General features: G+C 41.0%; 1 protein-coding gene and 1 long non-coding RNA gene across 4 annotated transcripts in view; one reads left to right on the top strand and one right to left on the bottom strand.

Annotated features, from left to right (window-relative positions):
• Positions 1-25,558, top strand: part of FNDC3B (fibronectin type III domain containing 3B) — a 370,196-nt gene that overhangs the window by 235,103 nt on the left and 109,535 nt on the right. The gene's annotated exons all lie outside the window — the stretch shown is intronic.
• Positions 5,482-23,875, bottom strand: LOC116536488. Its single transcript, XR_004262666.1, has 2 exons — positions 23,835-23,875; positions 5,482-5,562 (listed from the first exon to the last, which is right to left on the bottom strand). It is a non-coding gene; the product is annotated as an uncharacterized LOC116536488 (long non-coding RNA).

Genomic DNA, 25,558 nt, shown 5'->3' with positions numbered 1-25,558 from the left:
TGGAATGTTGGGAGGCAGGACAGATTTTCTTTTGGAATCTCTTTTGGTCTTGGCTCCCTGTGGCAGTAATGTTTGTGCTTTTCTGTTTTCTGATTAAAATAGGATATTGAGTGGGGCTTTTGCACTTCACAAGTGGCAGATTTCCTCTTTCTCTTGTAAGCTTTTTCTGTCTTGTGATCGCATATCCCAGGCATGCTCAGACGAGGTGTTTTGGAAGCCTAGAGTTTGGCGGGGTTCTTCTTTTCCCCCAGAGTATGTGCTTCCCTTACTACATTTGAACACTGTACTGTTTCCAGATAGAGTTTCAATATTGCTTTCTCTCTCAAGTCTGTAGTTGACGATGAATCCTTTGTGTTTCCACCTGTCCACAGCTGCGTATAAATTCTGAGTGTGGCCAAAATATCAAGAAAACATGAGAAAAGTTCAAAGTGAGCTCAGGTCAGTGGAATTCATCCATCTGGCTGCCAACTACAGTCTGAAAAGTGAAAATAGTCCAAACAAGCCCAAATAACTTTTATTTTTTAAAAGGGCAGTGGGGACCCCTGGATCAGAATGCAAGAGACATGAGACATTCTTCTTGGCAGGAAACTGAGCAATGAACCGTCGCCACTTCCATCGTAAGCATTGGCTGCCAGATCCATCGCTCAGTCGCAGAGGCCTCTAAGTGACTTTAGTTAGGGGCCAAGCACACTTTAATGCCTTGCAACTGTCTATGTGTGGGATGGAGATAGTTTTGGGGACAGAAGCCTGTTTCATAAGGAGCATGCTGCTCATTAACATGTGCTGCCTCACTTTGACATTATTATCCTGCAGGCCCATGGCTGGAGAAATCAAACTATGAATAACTTATTTTTCTATAAGACCCCTGTATGATGATGTTTTCCTGCCTCACTGGGATGTTGATTTTACTAGTGCAAAGGCAAATTGAGCTCAACAAAGAGCAAGCCATGGTGGCCCAAATTGTTAATTAGTGGAGTATACAGTTGTCTTTGTTAAGCTACATCACTTATCCTGTCTTTTGCCTTTTGCCCTTTCCCTCTTGTATTTTTGTTGCAATCTGGAATGTTTTAAAGATGTTAACTACGTGATTCTTTCAACAGAAAAGATGAGACATTTTTGTCATCTCAAGAAGTCTTAACCCATTAAATCATACTTGAAGCTTCACATTTTTCACTTGCATATAAAAGACAAACAGCATGCAAAAATAATTATTGAGTTTTCTTTTGAAATGAATGTTCCCCAGAAGTTGGAGGTCAGAATTTTGATTAGTTTTTACCATATGTAGTACTGAGCTCTGTAAACCCATGTTATTTTCTCTGCCTTTTTGATTTCTTGGGAACTGATCATAATGGCATTTAGATGACATCAGAACCCGTGTTGGTAAAATAGATGTCATCCCAAAGAACCCTTTAAACAGCAGGTATAAGTGATGATACGGTTTGTTTCTGGTATATTTGTAACCGTCAATTTTATTGAATTGAAACTGTTATATGTTATTTCTCTCATTTAGCTAAGTTGAATTCTGAATTTAACTGGGTTAGAGGTCTTCGTCACAAATGTGCCGTACTCAGAAGCAAAATATGTGCTAGTCGGGACCTAGCAGATCTTCGTTTAGTCTCAATTCAGCCCCTTGGGAACCATGTGCCCTTGGGCATGATAGTTAATCTTTCAAGGCTTCATTTTCTCCTTGTATGTAGAAAATAGGGTAATTAATGACATCTCTTTCACAGGACTATCACTAGCTCTTAGTACATTTTCAGACACTAAGTGCTTTAAAAATGTAGTGGTATTGGTAAAGAAAGATGATGACATTTTTTCCTTGTGAGAACTGCTTTCTGCGGGTCATGTTAGCAGAACCGCAGCCTGCAGCCATCCCCGACAGAAGGCTGTTGGGCAAGACATCCTTTAGTCTGGGTCAGTGTTAAGTAATAGTGAATGCCAAGGACTTGAGATAGGGGAGAGTTGAGAGGGGCTTCCACTCCCCCCAAAAAGTTCTTGGACTATTGCCAACCCACAAACAACCTGCTGAATGCTGGGCAAGAATAAAATGCGATTCTCTCTCTGTGCCTTTTCTCCGTCTCCTCTCTGGCCTGAATTCTCTGCGTGGACCCCACTGGAGTGGGGTGCGACAGGCCAGCTTGATTCTGTTTGAACCCCCTCAGCAAATTAGCCACTGTAACTAACTTTGCTAAAAGAGGGGGGTTGCAGGGGACATGAGCTGGAGGCGATGGGCAGATAACAACTTCTCCATATTGATTTTTCCCCTACCCACATTCCTTGCATTAGGGCAATTAGTTAAGCGACATCTGGGATAACCCAGATGGATGAGCTAACTGGGTAACCCACTACATTTCCAAGTCTTTCACAGCTTTTCCTTACACCTTGAAACTTGTGTACCATCTCTTCCGCATTCTGTGGGCTGCATAGACCTGCTCTGCTGTGTCGTGGAAGGGGTGAGCACTGGGTGTAAGTAGATCGTGGGGGTTATGGGGCATCGTGGAGGTCACTACTAGGTGTGTCAAGGCAGAAACGCTTTCTGTTAATACCTTAGCTGAAAGAGTCTCAGCACTTGGGATGGAATTTTGGCAAATTTCCTGCTGCTGTGGCAACATCGTTTTTGTCGTTGCCTCTCCTTCTCTGGAAAGGAGTTCTCGATCTTTACATAAACCGCGGTAGGAAGAAGCAGGGTGTTGAATTGGGTTTCGTGTGATCAGTATTGTCATGTGATAATGAGTGAATATTGCGCATATGCTCATTATAGTTCATGCTTTCTGCCACGGTCAGTTTTGATTTTTATTTTAAATTTAATTAGTTCAACCAAACACCCAGTGTAGCTGACTCTATTACCCTAGTTCAGTTTTTGGTGCCATAATGAGACTTTGATATTCTAAGAATTGAGTAGCTAACACAAGTGTGATGTGGGACGGGTCCTTGGGAAACAACAGTAATACTACCAGGCTGATGCACAAGTAATTGCGGTTTTTGCCATGACTTTGCACCCACGGAATAGCTCAGTGCGTGCAATTTACAAAGTAATGAGTGAAATGCTCCCCATAGTTGACTATAACATTTCCTCATTTTTCTGTGGTGCTGAATTTGCTTTTTAAAAACCTCTTCTCCTTGCTGTTCCCTTCCCCATTCCAGATTGCAGCTGCTTCTGTCCAGTTGCGTAGAAGACGGCAGCTTTCCATGTAGGTGTTATGCTCAGTAAAGGGCAGAAGAGACCAGGTCATGGTGGGGATGATGTGTTCCTAGCACAAAAGACAATTGTGATGGTTCAGGAAGACTGGAAAATAGCGAAAGGGGAAAGAAATGAGAAGGGCTTCAGAGGAGTGGCACATTAAAATAAAAGGAAGTAGTAAGAACAGGAAAAACAAGTGGAATGAAAGGAACACACACAGTGGGCAGGGATGATTAGACTGTGGAATAAAGGTAATTTGGGGGAAAAAAACAGGCAGAACATAAGACAGGTTTCATGGTTCCATGGTTGTAGATTCCATTCTTCCCACTAGATTAACTTTTCCCGGAGGGCGGGGAGGAGAGGGAGCAGGGCTTTTGGCCCTATTGTGGTTCCCGTCCCCTTTTGCTGGCAGATCCACTTGGAACAAATCTCCATGTGAATACATCTCCTGCTCTTTTCCTATTTGGAATTTCCTGAAGCCTTTGTCTTCCTCTTGTGCTGGGTTACGGCATCCTTTGCCAGCATGCATTAACTTGATAAATTAAAAGGGAAGTCTTAAGTGGAACTTTGAAAAACCCCATAACTCAATATTGGGTTTTTTGAATATGACTTGAGGTTGTTAAAGTGATGCTTTAGAGTTTTGATGTGCTTAAAAAATGGAAGTTGAGATTCTTTTTTTGTTTTTGTTTTTTGAGACAGAGTCTCGCCCTGTCGCTAGGCGCCAGGTGTGTTATCAGCTCACTGCAACCTCCGCCTCCCGGGTTCAAGCAATTCTCCTGCTTCAGCCTCCTGAGTAGCTGGGACTACAGGCGCACGCCACCACGCCCAGCTCCTTTTTGTATTTTTAGTGGAGATGGGGTTTCACCATGTTGGCCACGATGGTCTTGATCTCTTGACCTCATGACCCACCCACCTCGGCCTCCCAAAGTGCTGGGATTACAGGCATGAGCCACTGCGCCTGGTCTGTTTTTTAAGTTAAAAATTAAGCACAAGAAGATAGGTATGGTGGCTCACATCTGTAATCCTAACACTTTGGGAGGCCAAGACAGGAGGATTGCTTGAGCCTAGGAGTTCAAGACCAGCCTGGGCGACATAGCAAGACCCCATCTCTAAAAAAATAAAATAAAATTAGCCGGATGTGGTCAGCATGCCTGTAATCCCAGCTACTCGGGTGGCTGAGATGGATGCATTGTTTGAAGCCAGGAGGTCAAGACTGCAGTGAGTGTTGATGATTCCACTGCACTTTAGCCTAGATGATAGAGTGAGACTCTGCTAAAAAAATAAAAATAAAAAGCACAAGAATGTGTGTGGGGGCACCACTTTTCCTTATTCCTGAGTTAGTGTGTCTTAGTCAAAAGCAGCTTGCTTTGATTGAAGATGTCATGATTATTTCAAGTTCTCTTACAAATGGAGTTTACTCTCATATCCCCTTGGTCTGTTATAAAAAGCAAAATATATAGCATTTTTGTGAAATAAGCCTCGCTTCCTAGACTTATTAGAATTACCTCATGAAAACCACATGAGGAAGTGAGTGGGAAGAGCTAGGTCTACAACAATTAAATTTTTATTTCATAAACACATTTATTAGCACTACTCTTAGTTCACATGGTGAACTTACATTGACCTCTTTTTCCTTTTTTTGAAAAGACACAAATTATTATATGGAACAGTAAGATCTTTCAAACCAGGAGGGATGGAGAAACTGCCATATTTTAGGTTCACCGAGTTCCTCAAAACTATTTAAGTGTTTTGCCAAGCACATTTTAAAAAAATTCATATTTAGTCTTTCAGGAAGATTTATCTTTCGTTGGAATGTTGCTTCAAGGAGCCCTATAAGATATCAGCATCTCTTGAAAGCTCTGTTAAAAATGATGTGTTACTTAAATGAAAAATGGTTATGGGTGCTTTAATTATTCAGCTATCAAGTGTTTTTTTTTTCCTAAACACTCTGACAGCATTCATATTATTTGCTACTTACACTGTCATCTGTGGGAAGATGGCCGCAATTTAATTGCAGACAGTTTTCCATTTGAAAACTGTCTCTTCACTTCATTGAAGAATTTCACGTCTGGGAAGTCTATTCCCCATAGAGTTTAGTCTCTGGATGTAGTGGTCACAACATTACACAGAGGGCAGAACTATTTAGAGTAAGTTAGGTAAGTTGCTATGGCATTTGCATTTCTCAGAAGAAAGATGATCTTTTAGGTAGTAAACATGCATGCCGGGTAGAATCAGTAGGATTTCCTGATTTGCCTGACTCTGCAGTGGTTCTATGCTTGTTTTCTGCATCATTTCATTGGTATTATTTTTGGAGACAGGATCTTGCTGTGTTGCCCAGGCTGGAGTACAGTGGTGTTGTCACAGGTCACCACAGCCTCGAACTTCTTGGCTCATACTGTCCTGTCTCAGCCTTCTGTGTACCTGGAACTACAGATGTGTGCCACCACAGCTGGCTCATTTTTAAAAATTTATTCTATTTTTGTAGAGACAGAGTCTCACTTTGTTGCCCAGGCTGATCTCGAACTCCTTGGGTTCAAGTGATTCTCCCAGTCAACCTCCCCTCAGGGCTGAGATTACAGGTGTGAGCCCGCACCCCCAGTCCTGCATTATTTCTTTTAAATAATGTCAGGGCCATCAGGTTTTATGGCCCTGCTACCCATAATTGGAATGAGAAATATAGTAATCGTCTACATCTTAGCCTTTAGAGTTAAGATTTCAGAACTTCATTTTCTGAACTGAGTAATCTGGGGTGTTTGTACCCAGAAATTAGGATTCTCATTCATCTCTTTTTCTTCTACTTTATATTTTTATTGTTTGCATTTTTAGATTCTATAAATTCTGTACCCCTCTCTCCTGTTCTGTATATCTGGCTTCTAAAAGTTGCCATATTTATCATCACTAATATGGACTTTTAAAATTCAACACTTTTTATTCACTCATTTATTGCTGAGGTATTTTTATTTTATCTTGCATTTCGAACTGGGTAAGGAAATAGAAAATGATAAAGATGAATGAGAAAAATGTTCTTAATGCTAGATTATTGTCATAGCTGTCAACCTATTTACTTTTGAAGAAGAACATTTCAATAATTGCTCTTAAGACTGTGTTACGAGCTCATTGAGTGTGTCTGAGGAAAAGGAAGCACTTCAGATAAGCTAACTGCCCTTCTTTAATAAGGGTGCGTGGTCCAGTTGCTATGTTGTCCTTGCCATCTTATTTCCGTTTCCTTCCTGCTCACCCTTTTGTCCATTTTTATCCTTAAAAATCTCCTCCGTAGGCGATAAATAACCCTTGATCAGAGGATAAGGGAGAATAGATCCAAGTGCTGCTTGTCGGTAGATCTGATAAAGACTCCGTTTGTGTGGAAAACCTGAAACTTAAAATCATTCTCAGAAATTATCACTAGGGTTCGTTTGTAATATTGGGTAGATTACTTTTTCTATAGATGGGAGATTGCTCTTTCTATGGATCAAAAATAGTTGAATATTAGAAATTGTACATGGTTCAACTTCATATTCCACACAGCAATATGACTGCTAATTAATAGGTATCTATACAAAGTACATATCTCTGCTCTGTTTCTCAGCTGTTGCTGTGCTAGAGTTTGTTTTGTTTTTTGTTTTTACTTTCAGTGGCAAAAAAGACTAAAAGGTTTAGGGAGAGAAAACAGTGAACACCAACGAACACAGGCAATTTGCCCACTGCTAGGATGTTTTTTTGCAAATAGATATTAAAAGTGATCTTTTGGGGGTAGCAGTAGATCAATAATCTGTTTAAGGTGGGGGATACTGGATTTTATAAAAATATGAAGGAATAAAATGAAATAAGATCACAGTGCCCAGGATGTTTACTTGAAATGGTGGCTAGAGTCCTATTGATTAATGCTGGTGACTGAGACGTTAACATTGAAAAGAAGCCATCCCCAGACAATTGGTAATTATAGGTGACAATTATGTTATTATACTTTATTTAGGTAGTAGTTTTGTTCCTAGAAAATGACTTTTATTCAAGTGAAAAATGTGAAGCATCTGAGAACTGAATATTTTGTGGCAACTCTTGTGTATAATTTTGCAGTTTTATTCAATTTCAGAAGTCTTCAGGGAATATTTTCAGGCCTAGATTTATGGACACTGTTCATAGTGCCTGCTACCGAAAGAGCATTCTGCCGTCAGGCTTATTGGAAAGCATATTGTCTGTTTTCCTGCTATCCTGTTGTGAGCAGATGTTCCCTCAGCATTTTTGAATCATTTTAATGCACAAGATGGGAAGAATAATAAGTCGAAAGAAAAAGACAGCAATTAATTTTTTGACTTGGTAACTGCACCTGAGTGGGAATAAATGTCAGTATTCTCAATCTTTTTTACCCCTCTGCTAAATTTGAGGTAATACCATGTGGCCACCTAGTCTGTCATCAGACCCTACAAATTCAGTAACAACTCTCAGTTCCGTATTGGGAGAATGGATTAAAAATAAGCTTGTAGGCCAGGTGCGGTGGCTCACGCCTGTAATCCCAGTACTTTGGGAAGCCGAGTCAGGCAGATCACCTGAGGTCAGGAGTTCAAGACCAGCCTGGTCAACTTGGTGAAACCTCATCTCTACTAAATATACAAAAATTAGCTGGGTGTGGTGGTGGGCACCTGTAGTTCCAGCTACTTGGGAAGCTGAGGCAGGAGAACTGCTTGAGCCTGGGAGGCAGAGGTTTCAGTGAGCTGAGATTGCACCATTGCTCTCCAACCTGGGCAGGAAGAGCGAAACCTTCTCTCAAAACAACAACAACAAAAATAAAAAATAAGTTTGTAGGCTGGGCATGGTAGCTCACGCCTGTAATCCCAGCACTTTGGGAGGCCGAGGCGGATCACGAGGTCAAGAGATTGAGACCATCCTGGTCAACATGGTGAAACCCCGTCTGTACTAAAAATACAAAAAATTAGCTGGGCATGGCGGTGCATGCCTGTAATCCCAGCTACTCAGGAGGCTGAGGCAGGAGAATTGCCTGAACCCAGGAGGCGGAGGTTGCGGTGAGCCGAGATCACGCCATTGCACTCCAGCCTGGGTAACAAGAGCGAAACTCCGTCTCAAAAAAAATAAATAAATAAATAAGTTTGTAATAAACTCTAGCACTGTCCTATGACTTGAGTTCAGTTCCTTTAATTTGGAATGAGCTCAATTTCTCTTCACCGTTGTTTTTCTTTTCATATTGTGATGACTGCCATCCACAGAGCAGGTTAGCACGGTGGAGGCATGCTTCTAATGGGCTCTATGTTAGTTTCCTTTGACTAACAAATCGCCACACACAAAGCTGGTGCTTTTTTTTTTTTTTCTCTCTGTAGAGATGAGTCTCTCTCTGTTGCCCAGGCCGACGTCTAAGCCCTGGGTTCACCGCATTCTGCCACCTCAGCCTCCTGAGTAGTTTGGACTACAGGCATACACCACCATGCCTGGCAAAGCCAGTGATTTAACCCAACAGAAATGTATTTTGTCACAGTTCTGGAGAGAATGTAGAGAATACAGTGTTAGAGCTCAGAAGTCCGTATTCCTTATTGCCTGGGTGAAATTGAGGTATTGGCAGGGCTGAGCTCCCTCTAGAGGCTCTAGGAAGAAATCTGTTCCTCATCTCTCCCAGCCTCAGGTGGATGCCAGCACTGTTTTGCTTGTAGCCACATCACTTCAGCTTCAATACCAGCATCTTCAAATCTCTCTGCTCTTTTCTTCTCCTCTGTTTCTGTTAAGTCTTCCTCTGCCTGTAAGAGTACATGTGATCTCATTTAGCACGCACCTGGATAACTCAGAATAATCTGCCATCTCCAAACCCTTAACCTAATCACATCTCCAAAGACTTTTCCGCGCAAGACAACATTCACAAGTTCCAGGAATTGGGATGTGGCTCTCCTTTCAGTGGGTCATTTTTTCAGCCTGCCACAGGCTGCTTCTAGCATCCCCGTTCTAGAAACCTGGCCGAGCCATCCCATTTCCTCGCATCCTGGTTAAGGTCTGATTGATACACCCTCACCTTCCTCAATATTTGCTTTTCAGTGAGCTGCAGTTAATTTCATCCAAATGTGCAATAGCAGCACTGAGTATCTGTCTCTACTAACACAGGCCAAGAGTCATTTACAGAGCTACCTCCTCTCTTTAGAGAAGCAGTTTATGTAGGGAAATCAATGCACACACTTTTTTATTTTTTATTTTTAAGCAGAGTCTCACTCTGTTACCCAGGCTGGAGTGCAGTGGTATGATCTTGGCTCTCTGTAGCCTCGACCTCCCCGGCTCAAGCAGTCCTCCCACCTGAGCCTCCAGAGTAGCTGGTACATAGGGGCATGTGCCACCATGCCTGGCTAATTTTTGTATTTTTTGTAGAGACAGGGTTTCGCCATGTTCCCGAGGCTGGCCTTGAACTCCTAAGCGCTAAGGATCCTCCTGCCTCAGCTTCCCGAAGTGCTGAGATTACAGGTGTGAGCCACCATGCCCAGCCTGTGCATGATAAATGAAGCTAGTTTAAGCAGGTCGTAAAGCTGAATGCTGTAACAGCTGTGCTGGAAATAGAAGTGAGTTGTTCTGTGGATGTGGATGTGTATCCACATATAAAATGGCAGCTGTGTATTTTCAGAGCATATGCATAGTTAAATATCAGAATCTGCATAATTCCTTTTAAGTGATGACCAGAGCTCATGGCATTTCCCAAGAAAAAGTGAAATGAACCTATTTGATGTGGAACATATAGTCTCTTCAAAAAGTAAATAAGATTGTTTTCACTGAGCATGAGGTAAGATTTATAAAGGTTTAAAAATAATCTTTAATGAATCTTATGTCCCTTAAATATTAAATAACCCTCAAGAAAATTCCATGAAGCTGGTACTTGTTGGATATTAGACTATGTAGCTAATTTTATAAAAGATTGATTACATGTGTCTTTTTTCTGATGGCTGTCATGTAGTTGGAGTCTAATAATTGATTTAATTTTGAAGATGAGTTCTGTGGACCCTGAGGTATTATATGCCAAATGGGTGATAAATGCTAAAGCCCTGTTATCTGGCTTCTTGTTTTTTAAATAATTATTGCCCGTTGTAATAAACTTGTATCTTAGATTTCTTTTTTTACCCTTCAATGGACGTTTTGCCTAAGTTGAAAAGACATAGAAGGTATTAACTACATATGAGGTAGTATTTCAAGTCTGTTAAGATTTTTCCCTCCTCCAAAATGTTTTAATTCTGTCATACTTGTTGAGAAATAATGTATATATCAAAGTCAGGCGTATCTAATTGTATAGTTTAAACATCAGTGCCTCATTAATTGAATGAACAAATTAGTTACAACTCTGTATTTGCGGTGGGTTTCAAAAATTACCTGGTCAGTAATTATAGAATTATAAAGAGTTCTAAAACAAAAGTTGATGAGAATAATGAAGTTGAACTACAAAGCCCTGATTGTATAAATAGGGCACGAAGAAAGAATACCAAGAATGGGGGGGAAAAAAACCACATTTTCGCCAGACATGAGAACTCAGCTGGATCGTGTATCAGCCAAGACAATATGTGACAGAGAACGGCAGATACAAATACCATGGCACTCTGTACATGGGAATAGAGAAATCAGGGAGAAAAAGTACGAGTCATACAGATCACAGCTCTCCCTGTAGCCAGGTTCAAGTTAAGGTAGTTGAGTTGTATAATCAACTTTTGTGGGATCGCTAGGACCATGATAAAGGAGGGGGGAAGCTGACGGGAGATCACATCATGTTACGTCTCTGGAATAGTTTTTCCAATATTTCCATGCATTTAAAAATTAGATCTAATTCAAGCCATTTAGTTCTACCCATGCTCATGAGCCTTTGGTTTTAGCTACTTACGTGTTTTTTCCATAAAAATATCAGTCACTTGTGGCATATACCATGCCCTGCCAGTTCCTTTTGGAATCAATTTACATGAGAAAAATAAAAGACTTTGGGAAAAACTATTTAAGTGTGCCTGTTAAATTATTTTACTATTTGAGAATAGTTCTGGAGTCTGAAATACATTTTCCATTTAATAGTATTTGGCGCTTTTTTTTTTTTTTTTTGAGCCATAACATTCGTGGAAATATGTTGAAATCTTAAGTGGAGAGAATCTGACTTACTGCTTTTGGTATTACTTGCTGTCTAGATTGTTACAGTGTTCACTATAGTATGTTCCTGGTCAGCAGGATGAAAAACAAGGATCACTTCAAAGAAATGGGCATGTTGTGATTCACAGCTTTCTTCCTACTGTGGATTCTTCGTTTTTTTTTTTCTTTCCTTTCATTTTCCTTTTTCTTTCCTTTCCTAAGGTCTCTCCTTGTCACCCAGGCTGGGATACGGTGGCATGATCATAGCTCACTGCAGCCTCAATGCTGAGTCTCAAGCAATATCTTATCTCAGCCTCCTGAGTAGCTAGGACCATAGGCATGTGCCACCATGTCTGGCTAATTAAATTTTTTTTTTTTTTTTTTTTTTTTTGGAGAGACAGTCCTGCTATGTTGCCCAGGCTGGTTTTGAACTCCTGGCCTCAGTGGTCCTCCTTGCCTTGGGCTCCCAGTGTACTCGGGTTACGCGTATGAGCTACGGGACCCAAATTGTAGAGCCAACTGTACTACAAATCTGTGCTTTTTTATAGGATATTTCATCAAATATATATTCTTGGTCACTTGAATGGCAACTCTTCCTAGACATTAATCCTGTATACAAAAAGTTAGGTCTGGAAAGTGACATTGACTCTTGTGAGATAAGTAACACATTTCTGTATATCCAAAACATATTTCATTAAATTTGACTCTTTCCCTAAATTTCCAGTGTTACTGCAGTGCCTGTTTTGTAATAGTGCTCGTGTGTGCACATGTGCAGTTTCATAGCGTTTATGTGTAAAATTGAGTGTTACTCTCTTTGCTGGTCTCACTGCTTTAGCTGTGGTTCTCTTACAATTCGTTCTCTGCACAACAGCTGGGCGAGGTTCTTATTCAAACGCCCATGTTGGCCGGGTGCGGTGGCTCATGCCTGTAATCCCAGCACTTTGGGAGGCTGAGGCGGACAGATTGCCTGAGTTCAGGAGTTTGAGACCAGTCTGGGCAACACAGTGAATAAAACCCCATCTCTACTAAAATACAAAAAATTAGCCGGGCGTGGTGGCACTGCCTGTAGTCCCAGCTACCTGGGAGGCTGAGGCAGGAGAATTGCTTGAACCCAGGAGACAGAGGTTGCCGTGAGCCGAGATCATGCCACTGTACTCCAGCCTGGGCAATAGAGTGAGACGCTGTCTCCAAAAAAAAACAAACAAAAAACCAAAAAAACCCATGTTTTTCTTTCAAACTTAACATACAGTGCAAACTCTACCATTGCTGCTGCCCGATGCAGCAGCCTAACCGTTTTCCAGCCCTGCTCCTGTTCTCCAGGCCCTTAGCACACGGCGTACTTTCTCCAGTTCTCTAATGTGTGGGGCCCTTCCTGCCGAATGCCTTCACCCTCTCTGTTCTCTCTCTTGGAAAGTTCTTTTGTACTTTGTCCTTATCCTTTCTGGCATAGCCCAGGTGCTTCAGGGTCAGAGAGATCTTGGACTACATCATCACATCACCCTTCTTTACGTCTTCTTCATGACACCCACCATTAGCTGACTCTGTTCTATTTGTGTGCGTTGTCTGTATTCTCCTACCAGAGTTCACCCTTGACTGTATTGGAAACAGATTGGAGTTGGATAAGATAACATGCAGAGCTCACTACGGGACTCCCAGACATCTTTTATAGATACTGTGAATTGTTAAATTTGCTTTTCATTTTTAAAAAATTCATTTTATACGACTTGGGTTAAAACAGAATTCCATTGCAGTTGGCGAGAGTTACCAGATAGTTTATTATGCATGCCTGAATGTCAGTATTGCACGGTGTGGAGCACGGTCGGTGTGAAACACTTTTTGAGGAACTGAAACGCTGGGTAAGAATTCTATGCTAAGCCTATTTCAGCCCCACAAATGAAGGCCTTTCTTATAAATGTAGTCTTGCATTTCCTTCCAGCCAGATAAATGCAATAAACTGTCATCACTGCTCTTTCCGTTTTTGGTTAGTAAGAATGAGCCTCTTTAGGTGTTTGCAGAGTTATTTTGGCAGTCTAGTATTGAATTTCCACTATCATTACCTTTTCCCCTTAGGTAGAACCTGGACTTTGTGTTTTCACCTATCCAAATTTCATTACATTTCATGTAATTCATAGAAATTAAAATTTCACTCAGATACTCTTGACTGCATAGCAACAAACATTTTGGAGTATTAAAACAAGGTTTTAATATGGAAACTCTTTCAACCTTTTGTTTTAAACTATTGATTTCCTACATAGTTTGGGGATTTTTTTTTCTTTTTAAGATACCAGCTCTCTTCAGTTCTGATAATCTTAGGACTTTTATAAAAGCATCTTTAAAAAATGGTATAATAACTTTTATATTACTCAGCACCTTTTAAAATTTATTTTATTCAGAATGGTTTAGGGTGCTCAAACACCTTTTCTACTCCTGCGTTAGGCTACAAGGACTAGAAACCAAGCCAGAAACTACCCTAAGATTAAATACCTTAGGGAAAAGTAACTAACCTTTGTGGCAGTGTGGAACAGTCACAGCTCTGAAACCCCGTCTCTGGTCAGTGACCAGAAATATCTGAGAGCTGATGGGCTGCAGTGGGGGAAAAGGACAGGCTGCTACCGGAGATAAACCTTGTTTCAGACCCCAACTGGAAACGATCTTTTATTTAATATGTTGCTTTTTTACATGTTTTTAGGGAATTTTTAGATTCACGTATCAGGAGACTATTCAGTATTTGAGCCTTTGGGTTTTGCTGAAGAGCATAGAACCCTAAAAACCCAATATGATCTTAGAACTTCCTTAATTTCTTTCTTTCCATTCTTAGTTTCTTTTCTCATTTCCTTTCACTGCTCTGACAATTAACACCTGCTAGGGAAATCAACTTTAGGCTGCTTTCATTGGAAGCCAGTGTCTAAAAATCAATCCTGGCAACTAATGTGCAATGAAATTTGGAAGACGTCTTGATTCTCATGGACTTGTGCAAGCTGAAATTATTAAACAGGATTAGGGACCACAGCTGGTGAGCAGATGGAATGCTTATAATTTCACAATCTTAGGTAGCTGTAAACTCAAATCTGCACAAAACTTCTTTGCTTTTTCTCTAATTTATTTCATTTTATCTTCTTGGGCTGTAACCCTGGGCAAATACGATCGTTTAATTGTAGGAGATGATGAGCCTTAATAGGTTCCTCATTTAGTAGATGGCATCATTTAAAATTTGGTCATACAATTTCATACTCAGAATTTCATTTTAGTAACCAATTATTTGATAATGGACTTATTAAAGCACAATAGGTCGGAAATGATTTTACTTTTTGTTCAAAATGTAGAAATATATTTTCAATTTGAACCACGAAGACTGGTTCACAGTAATTGCAACTAGACAATATAACTACTTGCTTCTTAAAGAAATACTTGACTCCATCAGTTTCTTCAGCTTCTTCTGCGTTCATTTCTACTAGAAATTCCTGTGTCACAGAAACAAGTCCCCTAGAGCCACCTTCTTCAATGGCTCTGCCACCTAATCACAGGCTCCCCACTCCCTCTCTGTATTCCCTGCACCTGTGGCTACTTCTCTGTTCGTTCTGCCTTATAATAATATAGGGGCCTTATACATGCACAGAGCAACTGTTTGCCTGCTCAGAAACATACGCCTAGACCACATTTTCTGGGCTGATAGATCAGGGCTTTCTCTACAAAGAAACGTGTGAGACGTTAGCCCTGTGGCTGCCAAGAAGGTCAAATTAGGAACTTTATTCTACAAAGACATTGACTTAAACTTTACGTTAATGGCTGTTACTTGGTTTAAGAACAGAATTAGTGTCCACTATAGTTTAGCTCCTCCTTATCCTTACTGAAAGACTTTAGAGAAATGGCAGCAAAGGTGGAGTTTCTACAAATACAGAAAAACAGCTGGAGCCATAAATAAGTTGAACAGCCTGGACACATTCTGTGCTAGCTGTTTGGGAAGAAAACAACACGCAGATATTTCAGGGGGTGCAGCACCACAAACAGCTGTAGTTTATGGTCTGAGATACTCTCTGTTACTTGGAACCAGTGTGTGCTTTTTCTCTAAAGCCACAGTCAGCTGCAAAAAATACTATTACATGTGGTTTTTTGAAGCACATTTTACTGCATGATCCTCAGTGTTCTAACCTCAGAACATCCTGAGCGCGACATTTCTCTCCATGGGGGAGAAGAGGAGATATTACCGATGCTTTGGCATGAAGTAATCTGGAGAATTATAGGGTCTGTCCTTTCTTGACCAGCTTTTGAAATGACTTTCGGTAGCTTCTCTTTGGATTTCCAAACTGACCTTCTGTAATTGGATGTGGCCTCTTACAGAAGCAGTAGTATAAACATGTTTTAACTTCGAGTAATTATTTTGTCCTGAACCAAGTAGTCTAGCAGTTTCGTCCAGAAGATAGATTTGTTTATCTTAAGTTGATCTCCTTGCCTTACCCTTGTTACCTTTGGACACAGGAGATGACAGGAGAAGGGGTTTTGGATGGCCTCCGAGGAGAAACAGACTTGGACCAGAAATTAGGGGACCTGAGGATTGATACCGGGTTCTTTAAGATTTTGCTATGCAATCTTGACCAGATTCCTAAAATCTGATTTGCTGAATCTATATCTAGTAAATGGATATAATAATATCTAATATGGGCTGTCGTGGCGGCTCACAGGCTCGCAGTGCCCGTAGTCCCAGCATTTTGGGAAGCTGAGGCAGGTGGATCACAAGGTCAGGAGTTCGGGAGCAGCCTGGCCAATATCATGAAACCCCATCTCTACTGAAAATAAAAAATCAGCTGGACGTGCTGGTGTGCACCTGTAGTCCCAGCTGCTTGGGAGGCTGAGGCAGGAGAATTGCTTGAATCTGGGAGGCAGAGGTTGCAGTGAGCCCAGATCGTGCACTGCACTCCAGCCTGGGCAACAGAGCAGCACTCCATCTCATCATAATAATAACATCTAATATGTATTTGCATATGTTTGATATGTGTATTAGTATGTGGTGACTGACATGATAGAATATCGCGGACTGCGTAGCTTATACAACACAAATTTATCTTCTCACAGTTCTGAATGCCAGAAGTCCGAGACTCAGTGTTGGCAAGGTTAGTTCTGCAGGGCCACGATGGAAGGATCTTTTCTAGGCCTCTCTCTCTGACTTGTAGGTGGCCATCTTCTCCCTCTGTCTTCACATCCTCTTCCCTCTGTATGTGTCTGAATTTCCTTCTCTTCTAAGGACACCTGTCCTATTGAATTAGGACCCACCCTAATGGAGCTGTTTTTAACTTAATTACCTCTTTAAAGGGCCTGTGTCCAAATAGAGTCAATTCTGAGGTGCTGGGGGCCAATCCAGATTTTTTTGGTCATCCATTTTTTTCCTTTTGTGCTGTCTTATCTATTATATTTTCCTCTTGTGCGTTTTTACTTCTCACCCAGTTTGGTCCATGACCTGAATGGCCACTTTTGCTCACAGTGGTCCTGGGGCTCAGTAAGCTCACTGTTGTCTAGGGTTTATAGCCCTCAGCTGTTAGGCAGTGGAGAGCAGATGAATATGGTTTATCGCCTGTAGACTGAAATATGGCTGCTAAGTGGTGCCATTACAGAGCTGATTTGGGGTGTAAATCTAGGATTTCAGTTCTTGGACTTTTTAAATGGAATCTTTAAATAGAACACTAGTTTCATTCCGAGAGAGGGGAAGTAATACATGCAAAAACTTTATTAAGGCCTGTGAATGTCAGGTTTTGAACAAGGGCAGCTCATTTGGACAACAGAAATCCACCTGAAGGGCTTAAGAGAATCCTTTATTTTATACAGAAACTGAATAATTTAAGTTCCAAATAATATATGTCATTAAAGACTTAGAATGAGATGGCAGTAACGCATAACTTTGGCATGCAGTTGGTGGGCTCGAAAACAATTCGACTTCTTTTACGTTGACCCTGGATTTGTGGGTATCTGCTCTATCATAATATGTTTTAGAGAATAAAATGGAAAAAACTGTTAATACCAGAGTGCTTCTGCTCCTCAGAGTTCTTCCAATTCTAGAGAACATTTTCCATATAGACATTAATTGCCTGCTGGCCCAATCTTAACTTTTCACTTTAGTTCATTTCTCAGTTCAGTGCATTCAGAAGACAGTGCATTTTTCTTTTCTGGACTGGGGCAGATGGTGCTGTCACTTTTGATTATCTGTTTTTTAAAAGGGAAGTGTTGATTAGGAAGAGCAAGAAATAAAATACGACCAGATTAAATTGAGAGCAGAAATTATACAATCCAAAAAGAGGCAAGTCTGTTCTGTTTTTCTGCTTAGTTTACTACGGTTTATATTTGACTTTCTAGATTTCAAGTTTGATATAATGTTTTTTCTTTTTTCTTTTTTTGTATTTTTAGTAGAGATGGGTTTTCACCATGTTGACCAGGATAATCTCGATCTCTTGATCTTGTGATCCACCCACCTCGGCCTCCCAAAGTGCTGGGATTATAGGCATGAGCCACCGCACCTGGTCAAGTTTGACTTATTTTAAGAGGTCATTTAAGATAGCTTTTGAGTTATGAGTTTGCTTTGTTTCTACTTTCTAGAAGACACAGAAACTAGAAATGTTCAGATGGTTTTCTTTGTCTAGTTAAATGTAAATAAAGTCCTTGGGTAAGAGTAGCTTTTAACAAATCCAGAATGTTTGGAAAATTTCTACTTGATGGCACTGTCTTCTCTCCCTTGCAGCCTAGTAACAAAACTTTGTGTTTTGTGACTCTTTGGCCATTGAATCTTAAATTAGAATACCTAACAGATGTTCCAAAAGAGAAGTCACAAGGAAGTAACACAGGGTCCCAGAAAACAGCTTGAAGAGCCTCCTACTGGCCACATTTAGGGCAAATGTAGTGTCCAAAAAAATAATGATGGTGGTGGAATGGAGCAGATTTTAACACATTGAATAAAAAAAGAATCCAAGTTCAAGATACTTTGAAAAGTGGGAGAAAGAACTAATAAACATAGAGGGAATGAACAGAATTAGAAAAATCACCACCTGGCAACGACCAATGTATGATACGTGGCAGAGACCATCAGTGTTCACTGTAATCATCAGGTGAAAGGGGAGAACGTGCTTTGACCACGGAGAAAGGTCTTACACAATACCTTAAGCAAGTGACCAAAATGAGCAACACCAAATCGTTCAAATAGCACTGTGCATGTTCTTATGTCATAGGATGGGAGGTATATCTGTAAGGAATTCTTGCCAAAAATTCTTAGCCTGTATCTAATTATGAGGGAATAGCATTATAGTAGAGGTAGTGATATATTCTGTAAGAAAACTGGCCTGGCCACTCCACAAACATCAGCTTTATGAAGACAAAAAGTTTAAGGGATCTCTGCTTTAGATTAAGAGACTAGTAAACACCTGACAACTAATGCATACGTGGTCCTCGAGTGGATCCTGAATTAGGAGAAACAAAATTACAGACTTTGGGAACAACTGAGAACATTTAAGCATGGATTTTAATTTGAAATTGTTCAATTAATGTTAAATCTGATTGTAGTGATGTGATTGAGAAGCTCCTTGTCCTCCGGAAAGATGTGCTGAAGTTTTAGGGGTAAAGCTCATGAGATCAACTTTCTTTCAAATGGTTGTGAAAATGTGTATGTGGATATACATAAGTAGAGCTCAAATGTGAGCATGCAATACAGCAAAATGTTAATAAGCTGACCGATCTAGGTGTTTTTTTCTTAGCTCAGGTTGCTGTAATGATACCATCAATGGGGTGGCTTAAACAACAAACACTTGTTTCTTACAGTTCCAAAGGCTGGGAAGTCCAAGATCAGGGTGCCAGCATATTTGGTGTCTGGTGAGGTCTGTCTTCCTGTTTTGTAGATGGCACCTTTATGCTGTGTCCTTGTGTAGCTGAGAGGAGAAAGTGCGCTCTCAGTACCCTTATAAGGACATCAGTCGCATTTATGAGGGCTTCATCTTCATGACCTCATCCCTTCCTAATTACCTTCTAATGCCATCACTTTAGTGAGTGGGGTTTTAAGGTACACGAGTTTTGGGAGGGCACAGCATTTAGTCCTTATCAGTGTTCATAGTACCCCTCCAGCTTTTCTGTAGACTAAAAACGTTTTAAAATATGTATTTTTTATACATGGGGCAGTTTCACATAAAATTTGGCATTTCTAGATTCTCTAGAAAACTGGGAATGTCTGCCTCAGACCCATGATACCCCAAGAATAACTGATTGGCGGCATAGAGGCTGCCCCCCTCAGATAGGACGAAGGCTTTTTTCTTTTTTTCTTTTTTTTCCATGGGCAACAAGGCCATTTTATTTCTTGCTTGGGACGTTTTTGTCTTTTTCCACATTTCTTACCTCTCCCTTTTGTTTTTTATACCCACCTTCTCTTGATAATACCTGCCTAGTGGCTATAGGCATTTTAGTGTGTACCCACATATGTAAACCCTTGCTAATTTCTTGCGGTGGGGGGAGGTTGTGTCATGGATGGTAATGACTGTTTCATATCCTGAAACCCTTGAGCCCTCTGGATTTGATATATCAGCTGATGAGCATCACTTGGCTCCTTGGCCGTAGGCTGAGTATCTAACCTTATTCCCAAGTAATTCAGTCATCTGAGACATAATTAAGAAAATGTGGATGTAAACACTGTCCAAAACTTGCTGGATAGGTCGTATGCATATTAAAATTATCTTTCAGATGCAACGTATTAGAAATGGTACCCTGGATCCCGCCTGTCAGTTGGCACAGTCTTGCAAAAAATATTGAATAAGCAACTTGAAAAAAATTTAATGTGGCATGCCAAGTCTTAATGAAAAAGCGTTTTGTGGAAACATTTATAGACTCTCATGCAAAAAGTAGTGCATGAACTTTAATTACCTTCGTAAGTCGTTCTATCCTGTGTTTAAGCGACTGCTCTCCTGTTCCATACCCAGGGACGGTACCAGCTCTTGCTGGATAATCATGGTCTCGAGCATTCCCCCAGAAACTATATCTGGCAGAGGTTAGGGCTCAGCTAGCAATGAGCAGTTCAAACCTGCAGAGAGAAGAAGAGGAAGTGACTGGTGCTCGAGTTAATCTTGTCAAGAAACATATCTACCTAATACTTAATCTCTTTTTGTGGGGTTTGCATCCCTGTATAATTTGATGTTCTTAAAAACACTATCAGCTTTTGGCCGGGCGTTGTGGCTCACGCCTGTAATCCCAGCACTTTGGGAGGCTGAGGTGGATGGATCACTTGAGGTCAGGAGTTTGAGACCAGCCTGGTTAACATGGTGAAACCCCGTCTCTACTAAAAATACAAAAATTAGCCAGTCCTGGTGGCATGCGCCTATAATCCCAGCTGCTCGAGGGGTGGCTGAGGCAGGAGAATTGCTTGAACACAAGAGGTGGAGGTTGCAGCCAGCAGAGATCGTGCCACTGCACTCCAGCCTGGTCAACAGAGTGAGACTCAGTCTCAAAAACAGACAAAAAACCACGAGTAGCTTTTGTCCAGTTCCATACATACATACGATTTTTACATTGTGAAATGAACACAAAGATTGTTCTTAGGGAATCTGACAAAAATGAGCATAACATCTTACTAGCATTTCAGGTAGAACCCAATTTACTTGACATCCAAAAACATGGTTGAGAAGCAAACATTGAGTTGATGTAGGCATCAGAGAGGATATCTGGTACTTTCCCCTCTCGCTCTTTTCGTTGAAGACCTAGACCTGGCACTCAGTGTTGCCCCTCTTATTGCCCGAGGTGTTACACAGCATGTGCCCAGAGGAGCCCATGGACCTGTAAGTGCGTTAATGTCAATGTTTCCTGTAGGACTGGACTCAAATCTTGGGCCCGGGGGGAAGAGAAATGATCCTGTCCAATGAATTCCAGAAATAGCAACAAAAGCTCAGAGGAAATTAGCCCCTGTTGTCCCATTTACATTCTCAAGCCATCTCTCCTTTCCAGCTGGGCACGCTGCTTGGAAAAGAAATTCACTTGTGTTTCTGTCTTTTCTCTTAAGGTTCCAGAACCTTTTTGGAACCTAGGCCGCTTTTGAAAATATTTTCCTGGAATGGAAAGCAACTTCATACAACATATGTTTACCTGCCTGCTGCTTTCTTTTTCAGTGTTGAGAGCCTGGTATTCCTTTGGCTATCTTTCAGGATTTCAAACAGTAACCACTTCACCTGCGAAATGGCTAGCAAGATGTTTATCTTTGTATTTTTAGCATCATGATGATTGTTGTCTCAAGATACTTCTGAAATATTTGTTTTTTGAGATTAGATGCATTGTCCTTATATCATGCAAGTTTATTCTTTGTCTTGTGACTTTAGACATCTTTAAAATTTGTATTTAAAACCACAAACTGTGGATCATAGTCACTAAATAGTCTTAGATAATTAATCTTTTGTATGCACTTCCTGATTCCTCTTTTTTTCCAGCATAAGTCATATTTCAAAAATGAAGATCGCCAATTTTGTTTTCTGAGTAGAAAAGCAATTCAACACATATTTGTTTTTATTGTTGTTTTTCTTTGTTTTGAAACAGGGTCTCACTCTGTCGCCCAACCTGGAGTGCCATGGCGCCATCAAAGCTCACTGCAGGCTTCAACTCCTTGGGTTGTAGCGATCCTCCCTCCTCAGCCTCCTCACTAGCTGGGACTACAGGCATGCACCACCATGCCCAGCTAATTTTTGTATTTTTTGTAGAGGTGGGGTCTTACTATATTGCCTAGGCTGGTCTCGAACTCCTGGGCTCAAGCCGTCTGCCCGCCTTGACTTCCCAGAGTGCTGGGATTATAGGCAAGAGCTACCATGTCTAGCCATGAACACACATTCTTAATATTGTTTTCTTTTGTACCCATTCATGCTTATCGGCTTTAGGAGGCATTGACTGGGTATCTAGCTTGTCCTTATTATTGGGTAGTCATATTTTTCTTTTTCACCTAAAATTATTTATTTCTGTTTCTTTTCTGTTTTTATATTGATTGTTTACTGTTGACTTTAGGCTTCTTATCCCAAAAATGAGCGTGATCAGAAGCCACACATTTTCCACGCCCCTAGTTCATTATTCATGATTTGTTAAAGAGAGTAGCTATGTCAGCTCCTTGGCAGATCTGAGAAAGCATATGATGTTATGACAGGCATGTCTACAAATGAGCCTCGTGGATGAGAACTAGACAGACGGTTTAGAGAGAAATAATGTCGATGTCATCCCATTGGAATGATAGAGCTGTTACAACCATAAATACATTCTATAGCTAGTAGCTAAGCGTGTAGCTGTGTTTCTTTTCTAAGAAGGAAAAAATGTGAAATAAACCTAAGAAGCAAATTATGTTTATAAAGGAGGATATTTTAATTAATTTAGGTCTTACCAGTTATTCAAACAGTCTGAACTTCGGTTTCTTTTTGCAGCAAACATGAAAACCATTATTTATGGAAAGTTTAAATTTCACATGACACATCTTCCCTCTATGTGTGTGGGTTTTTTTTCCTTTCCTTCTTTCTTTTTTTTTTTTTTTTTTTTTAAGAAAAACTCTATTTGCTCTGCTTGTGTATTTTTATTTTAACCTTCCCTTTACTAAAAATGCTGTATTTCCATGGTGTAGGAGATTTGCTTTTAGAGAAAAGAAAAGACTTGCATCTCTAAGCTGAGCCCCCGCTTTTCTTTTTTAGCATTTCCAGATAGGCTGGTTCTCAGCGGATTGTGGACATGTTTGAATTAGAGGCTCCCATCTTAACTCCATTTCAAAAACTTTCCTACCATGAAATGGGCCTATATCTGCAAACAAAATGCCCTTTCTCTTTGTGAAACACTAGACAGGAGTGTTCTATTAAATTTTATTTATTTGTTTGTTTTGAGACAGAGTCTCGCTTTGTCACTCAGTCTGGAGTGCAGTGGTGCGATCTCAGCTCACTGCAACCTCCGCCTCCTGGGTTCCAGCGATTTTCCTGCCTCAGCCTCCGGAGTAGCTGGGACTATAGGCGCGCACCATCACACTCGGCTAATTTTTGTATTTTTTAGTAGAGACGGGTTTCACCATATTCACCACGCTGGTGTCGAACTCCTCGTGATCCGCCTGCCTCACCGTACCGAAGTGCTGGGATTACAGGCGTGAGCCACCGCGCCTGGCCTATTTTTTTAACTGATGAGCTCGTGTCCACTGCAGGGAAAAGCTGTTCAACTACTAAGAAGGCAGCAACGCAGAAAACGGTTTTTGTGTTCAGCCACCCCAGCCATGGTCACCAGCAAGGTCGAATCAGGTGGAAAATAGTTTCCATCTGTTTACTTACCTTGTGGCTGCCTCAGTGTGAGGAATCACAAATATAAAGTTTGCTGACATGATTTGTGTCTGAGGTCATTTACTTACTGCAAACCAGAAGGTGAAAATAACCTCAGAGAATGAAGAAGAAACTTGTCCTCTGACCTTGCACCAGAACCTTGCATTTCTGTACTTCTAGGGCAGTCTCTTGCTGATACATACCAAGTACCAGATTTTTCTTTTTTTTTTTGAGACAGAGTTTCACTCTTGTTACCCAGGCTGGAGTGTAATGGCATGATCTCGGCTCACCGCAACCTCCACCTCCTGGGTTCAGGCAATTCTCCTGCCTCAGCCTCCTGAGTAGCTGGGACTACAGGCACGCGCCACCATGCCCAGCCAATTTTTTGTATATTTAGTAGAGACGGGGTTTCACCATGTTGACCAGGATGGTCTCGATCTCTTGACCTCGTGATCCACCCGCCTCGGCCTCCTGAGTAGCTGGGATTACAGGCTTGGGCCACCGCGCCGGCACCAGATTCTTAAGAGGGGAAGAAACAAAAGGAAAAGAAGATGTCCTAAAGGCAGATCAGCAGAATTCTTTTTTGTTTGTTTATTTTTGTGAGGGGATTAGTTACACTTCTTTCCTTCATCATTTGGGAGGTGTGTATCTGAAAGAGACAGCAGGAGAAAAAAAGAAGCAAGCCACCAAGCAATAGCTTCATCTAAACTCTGACATATACTCTTTGTACAGCTGGGCTCTGAAGCTGTCTTATGGAAAGAATGGTAATTCAGTCTACTACTTAAATCATGCTTAGTGAGGGAGAGGCCAAGGGCGTAGTTAACTCAGTGATTTAGGTCGTAGAGTTGTGAATTTTGACATTTTCATGCCAGACTGTTAGCTTTCATACAAGAGTTTATTTTTCATGTGGTAAGTAACTGTCACTTTAAAACAGATTTTATTTTTACTCTTGTTTGCTGCAAATGGTGTGCCCGGGTTTTATTTACCTTTTCCTTCTTGGTCTGTGGCAGCACAAATGGAAAAGCATTAGACAAATGTGCTGTAAGTGCAGTTTTCTCTCTTTTTTTCCATATTTACAATTAGGAGCTTGAAAGAAGACGGAATTCCATCTGGCTTTGGTACCACGTTTCCCCCGAGATGACGGATCGTGACCAGACACGACAGGGCGGTGACTGCTTTGTCACCACCATCCCTCCCCATGCCCTGCCATTTTTATTTTTGATCTTCTCAGAATCCTTTATCTGGCTCCATTCAAGGCCCACTTTTTAAATTCTTCCTTTTCTCCTGTATGTCCCCTGCAGATATGTGGCCTGTGCCCTGTTCATTTGACAACCTTTTCTAAATTAAAAGCAAACAAGAAAACCAACATAAACCTTGCGATAGGTCAGAGTGGGTCTCTTTTGCTGCCTTCTCTTTTCCCATCCACCTCGAGGCCAACACCCTGCCAGTGTCAACCCCGTGTTTTCTTCCTCAGTGTCCTCTCCCTCGTGATCCCCAGATCTCTGTAATTCATCATGATAACACTCAAAGGTTCTACTTGCTTTGGGACCATATATTAGAGTTTTGGCCCTGGAGAAATCACATCTACTCTCTGAGCCTCAGTTTCCTCATTTGTTCCTTATCGTCATTCCTCGGCCAACAATGACACCTACAGGTAGTGTGCTGAGCACCAGAGATGAGAACCGTGATGAGCTAAGTAGACATAAATTCCTACCCACCACTGTGAAGAGGAGCAGCGTGTGTCCATCTTGCAGGGGATATCGTAAAAATTAGCAAGGTGATGATGCATAGACCCGCATGTATGTAGGCGCTCGGGAGATGCCAGTTTTTATTACTGTAATCAAAGGCAAACAGACAAGGAAAGTCCTGACCTCTCTTTGGAAGTTGTTTTTATCTCAGGAGGACCTTTCACTTGTATTTCTGGCTCTTACCTGAAACACATTCTTTTTGATTTTGGACAGATTTTTTTTTTTTCCTTTTAATCTAGCCTCTTTCCCTGTTTTTTTCTTTTTTTCTGTTAAAAGCA

This window comes from Sapajus apella, unplaced genomic scaffold (genome assembly GCF_009761245.1).
Source record: "Sapajus apella isolate SASKATOON/1434 unplaced genomic scaffold, GSC_monkey_1.0 scaffold101, whole genome shotgun sequence".
Classification (NCBI taxonomy): Eukaryota; Metazoa; Chordata; class Mammalia; order Primates; family Cebidae; genus Sapajus; species Sapajus apella.
The sequence above is the reverse complement of the archived record's forward strand: the minus strand, read 5'-3'. Positions and strand labels throughout refer to the sequence as shown.